Below are 5,527 nucleotides of genomic sequence, written 5' to 3' on the forward strand. Positions count from 1 at the left end.
ATCTCTGCTATAATTTTGATTTTCTTGCCTTTTTAAATTTATTGGGGTGACATTGGTTAATAAAATTATATAGTTTTCAAGTGCATAATTCTAGGATACATTATCTGTATATGCATTGTGTACCCACCACTCAAAAATCAAATCTTCTTCTATCACCATATATTTGACCCCCTTTACCCTTTAGGACCACCCACCCTCTTCCCTCTGGTAATCACCATACTGTTGTCTGTGTCTATGAGTTTTTGTATAGTGGTTAGCATAGCTGCCTTCCTTGCCTTTTTTTACAGATAAAAAAGAGAAATACTTTAACAACACCACAATTAATTGAGGCTTGCAGTTTTGGAGCTCCTGGTTGGTAAGAGAGTTGTTGGAAGATATTAGCTCACCTGGAAGTTGGGGGTCTGTTTCCCACCACTTTTTATATTAGATGCTGTTATGTGAGGTAGACAGTTCTAGGATCCAGCAACACGGAGTGTTCCCACTACCTGAACCCACAGGCACAGTTTGATGCATGTTTCAACCCAAGCTTCCATCAACATATTTTCAAAACCAAGAGTACCAGGGTTTTTGAAATAATTACAGGTTGATGCCAGTCACCAAAATAGACTCAATATTATTTCTTTAAGTAGGGGCCCAAAATAAACAAAAAGGTATACTCAGAAACAGCTTTCCTCTTCCCTTTTCTCTTCTTCTCCCTCTCCTTTTTCTTCTTCCCAATCTCTTCCCCTCATCTCTTTTGTGAATTTAAAACATGAAAATTGGACAGACTTTAATTATTGTAAGTACTCCTATTATGGTTCAGTGACTATAGTAATATTAGCTTCTAAACAGAAAATTTTCTCTCAGACGATCCTAAGGTTTTTCCCAAACGTGTTTTTTTCCTAGTTTTTCTAGACCATTGATTCTCAACGGGGGACAATTTGCCCTACTTTTACCCAGCCTCAAGGACAATTGGCAAAGTCTAGAGACATTTTTGGTTGTAACATCTGGGGGAGGGATGCTCCTGACATCTAGTGGATAGAGGTTGGAGATGCAGCTGATCATCCTATAAGGCACAGGACAGCTCTCCACAGCAGAGAATTATTAGGTCCAAAACGTTAGCAGTGCTGAGGTTGAGAAGCACTGCTCTACACGCATGCTATTCAATACAGAAGCCATTAGCCATTACCCTCTCAAGCAGTTGAAATGTAGTGAGGCTGAATTGAGAAGTGCTGTGAGTATAAATTACACACCATGTTTTGAAGATTTAGTAGAAATAAAAAGAATGTGAAATATTTTATTATGATTTCAATCTTGATTACACATACATTCAAAATGATAGCTTAAATAAATTCATCATTAAAATTATTTCCACTTCTTTTTATTTTTTAAATGTGACTACAATAAAAATTTAAATTACACATGTCATTAGCATCATATTTCTGTTAGTACTGTTCTAGACCATTTTTTCTCATTTTGATGACTTTGGAATATGAAATAAGTTAATCTTGATTAGTTAACTATTTGGGGAAAATATTAAATTCTTATTTTACATCATATTTCAAAAACAAATCTTGTTTTCTAAATGTTAAAAAATTGAAAATGAATCTATAAAATACTAGAATAAAATGTTCATAAATATGCATGAAAGGGAAGGTCTTTTCTAAGCATAATATCAAAGGGAGAAACTTTAAAGGAAAATACTGATAAATTAAAATACATATCAGCCCCAGTCACTGAGACACCTGTCAAGGACTCAGCACCTTGAGCCCCCTCACTTTCTGATGCTCTGTCCCAGACACCTGCCTTCTTTCTCAGCAGCCTTCCGAAGGTGAAGTCTAGCCATTTACACAAAGGAAAAGGAATCCTATTGTATGTCCACTATCCACAACCTCCACTCTTTTGATCCCTTTGATGATGCAAGTAAGGGTGATGATCTTCTTCCTGCTGGCACTGAGGGTTGATTATACTAGAGGCCCGGTGCATAAAATTTGTGCATGGGTAGGGTCTCTAGGCCTGGCTGGCAATCAGGGCCAATCTGTGGGGCAACTGGCGGAGCAATCAGGGGGGCCTCTGCTAGCACCCCCCTTGGCCGGCCTGGCACCACCTGCTTGCCAGCCCTGCAGCTGCCGGTCGCCTCCCTCTGTGGTAGGTGACCCGCAGGGCAAACGGGGGGCAGCACTGGCCTGCTCGCTGGCCCTGCCCCCCAATTGCTCTGCCACTGTGATCAGGGGGGCCCCCACTGGCACCCGCCTTCCTGGCCTGGAGGCTGGGAGCAGCTCCTGCATTGAGCGTCTGCCCCCTGGTGGTCAGTGCACATCATAGCAACCGGTCATTCCACCAGTCATTCCGCTGTGCAGTTGATTTGCATATTAGGCTTTTATTATATAGGATAAGAATTCAACAGAGGAGCAGCAGGGAGACCCTTACTACTGTCCAAGGGATTGCTGCTGCTGATGATGATAAAAAGAAACTAGTGAAGGCTTCTAAGAAGAAATTTGCCTGCAATGGTATTGTATTTGAACATCCATAATATATGGAGAAATAACTCAGCTACAGGGTGACCACCACAAGAACAAATTCTGGTTCCTCATAGAGACTGAACTGGCTAAGGATAACCAGCTGAAGGTTCATGGTTGTTTTTTTAAAAATATATTTTATTGATTTTTTTTTTTACAGAGAGGAAGGGAGTGTGCCCGCAACCAAGGTACATGCCCTTGACCGGAATTGAACCTGGGACCCTTCAGTCCGCAGGCAGACGCTCTATCCACTGAGCCAAACCGGCTATGGCAAGGTTCACGGGTTTTAAGTGCTTTTGGCTCACTGAAGCTAAAGTGAGGATTTTCTTGCAATGAGTAGAATTTCCTTTCTGTCCATTGTCACAAGTTTAAAAACTTCACAGCTTGTAAAATGTGAGCATTTGGGGTCTGCTTTTAACTTGGACTAGTGTAACTCCTTCATGCAATAAACTGAGAAGAGCCAAAAAAATAAATAAAATACATATCATGGAACATTCAGGAATTAGAGGCTTTGTACCTTCAAAGTGTTATCCTGAGGGCATTTTTTTAGTCAACCTGTTTCTTGCTGAATGTCTGAGCTCTGTGTTAAGTCTCAGGGTGTCCTAGGATATTCAGTCTATCTGTGACCCCAAGGAACTACAGAATCCTTCCGTTCCATCCACTTCCTGAATCAGCAGACCATGGATCTCACGAATCATGTGTATGGACCTCCCAACTCTGGTAGGTGTGTGTGTCTGTATGTGTGAATGTGTGTGTGTGTGTGGAGTGGGACACTCCAAACCGGAACTGAGTCTCAAGAGACCACTTTCCAGAACTGCTCCTCTGGTTCCAGAAATATATGAAAGCAGAACAGGTCCCAGTGCCTACTTCTCAGAGTGCTGCGGTCAGTGTTTTATGATTTATGAATTTAGAGGTTGGTCAGGAGGCAGTCTTTAATTTCACTTTAAAACCTACATCCATCAAGCTAGAATTAGACCATCAGAGGAATCATCTGGTTTATGTGAGGTTATATTGCTTTCTTTGGGGGGTTCTTAACACAATAGAAATTATTTCATTTTTTGCAGGATGTGATGTTTTATTCCACAAATGGTGTACTTTTTTTTTCCAATTTCAATCATATTTGAAGTGCCATAGGCTAACTTCTCAAGTCATTCAACACATTTTTACTCAGCATCTAGTATATGCCAGACACTCTTTGAAGCTGTGAAAAGTATACTTCATGTGTTAGTAGAGGCAACAGGAAATAAGCAACATGTACATATATATCATCATTTCAGAATTGATAAGAAAAATAAAGCAGATTAGGGTAAACGGTAATAGAGCTACTATTTTTAGATAAGGTAATTAAGCAAAGACTGTTGGAGTGACTTCATTTAAAAAGAACTATTCATGTACATATCTAATATTTATTAATTTTTACTATTAAACTTTTAGTGACTTTTTTTCAGTACATCGTGGTATTGTTTTATTTTTTGTTTCTTTGCCTGATTTAATATAGCAATCCTATTCTGAAAGTATTTTTGATTTCTGGTTTTCCAATAAACCATATTGCAATGATTTTCTAAGTTTCAAATCCTTTGAACTATCCTTTTAAATGGTTGTATCGTTTCCTTAGCTATTTCCATATTGCTGGATACTTATTTCTAATTTCTTGCTATTATAAATGACACTAGCTTGAACTTTGTATTTTTTTAAGAAATGTTTTTAAATGTTTTAAGTATTGTAACTGAAAACGTGAGTTCGGCTGGCCACAATGAGAGCCAAACTCATGAGACAGGTGCTGGTGCAAGAAACTGTGGACTCCTGTCTCGGAGACCATTTCCCCTTCCTGCTCAAGGCTGCTATTCTTACAAGGGTAGGGAAAGGAGGTGTTTTTTTTTTTCTATCCAATCATATTTCTAGCTTTTGGCGGGCTAGAGCCCTGGCCATTCATCTTTCTAGGTTTTGACTTGCTGGGTGTAAGAACCGCCCTTGCGCCATCTTGGCCAGTTGAGGAGGCTTCCGAGGATCTCTGCTGGTCTAGAGCAGCCTAGGGGGACTGCTAGGGCCCTGTACAATCATATTTCTAGCTTTTTATGCGCTTGGTGTAAGAGCTGCCCCCTGCGGCATCTTAATCAGTTGAGTCTCCCGGAGGCTTATATATACACAAAATGAGTCATTTTAAGGGAAAGTGATTTTTTTCTGTCTCTGTCCCATTTATTTATTTATTTATTTATTTATTTAATCTTTCTAGCTTTTGGTGGGCTGGGTCCCTGTCCAATCATTTCTTTGGAGGGGCGTGCTGGGTGCAAGAGCCGCCCCCTGCACCATCTTGGTCAGTTGAGGAGACTCCCTGTGGGTCTAGTGTGGATATTGTCCAATCATCTTTCTAGCTTTTGGCGGGCTGGGGCACTGTCCAATTATCTTCTAACTTGGTGCACGGGTGCAAGAACCGCCCCCTGTGCCATCTTGGCCAGTTGAGAAGACTCCCATAGGCTCCCTGCCGGTCTAGGGTGGGCCCTGTCCAATCATCTTTCTAGCTTTTGGCGGGCTGGGGCCCTGTCCAATCATCTTCTAACTTGGTGCACTGGGTTCAAGAGCCGCCCTCTGCACCGTCTTTGTTAGTAGGGGAGTCGGAGGCTGCAGGACCCCCGCCGGGAAGCCTGCAGTTGCTGCTGTCCTCAGCCCATCTGCCGACACCGGACACGGTGCCCGCACATCTGAGGGAGCCAGTGGGAGTCCACAGGACACCTCTGGAGGTTCCGGTGAGCCCGAGTCCTCTGCACAGCCCGCACGCGGACGAAGCGGCCAGGTAGGCCTGCGCTCTGACGGCTGCCCGTGGTAATACTATTTCTTAGACAGTGTTTAAAGTGGTATTTATTGATTAAGAAGACTATTTAAAATAATCATTCGCCCCAGCCGGTTTGGCTCAGTGGATAGAGTGTCGGCCTGGGGACTGAAGAGTCCCAGGTTCGGTTCCGGTCAAGGGCATGTACCTTGGTTGCGGGCACATCCCCAGTAGGGGGTGTGCAGGAGGCAGCTGATTGATA

General features: G+C 42.2%; 1 pseudogene; it reads left to right on the plus strand.

The window, feature by feature from the left end:
• The first annotated feature begins 1,825 nt into the window (after positions 1–1,825).
• LOC102242170 overlaps positions 1,826–5,527 on the plus strand; it is an 11,285-nt pseudogene continuing 7,583 nt past the window's right edge.

Source organism: Myotis brandtii, unplaced genomic scaffold (genome assembly GCF_000412655.1).
Source record: "Myotis brandtii unplaced genomic scaffold, ASM41265v1 scaffold359, whole genome shotgun sequence".
Classification (NCBI taxonomy): Eukaryota; Metazoa; Chordata; class Mammalia; order Chiroptera; family Vespertilionidae; genus Myotis; species Myotis brandtii.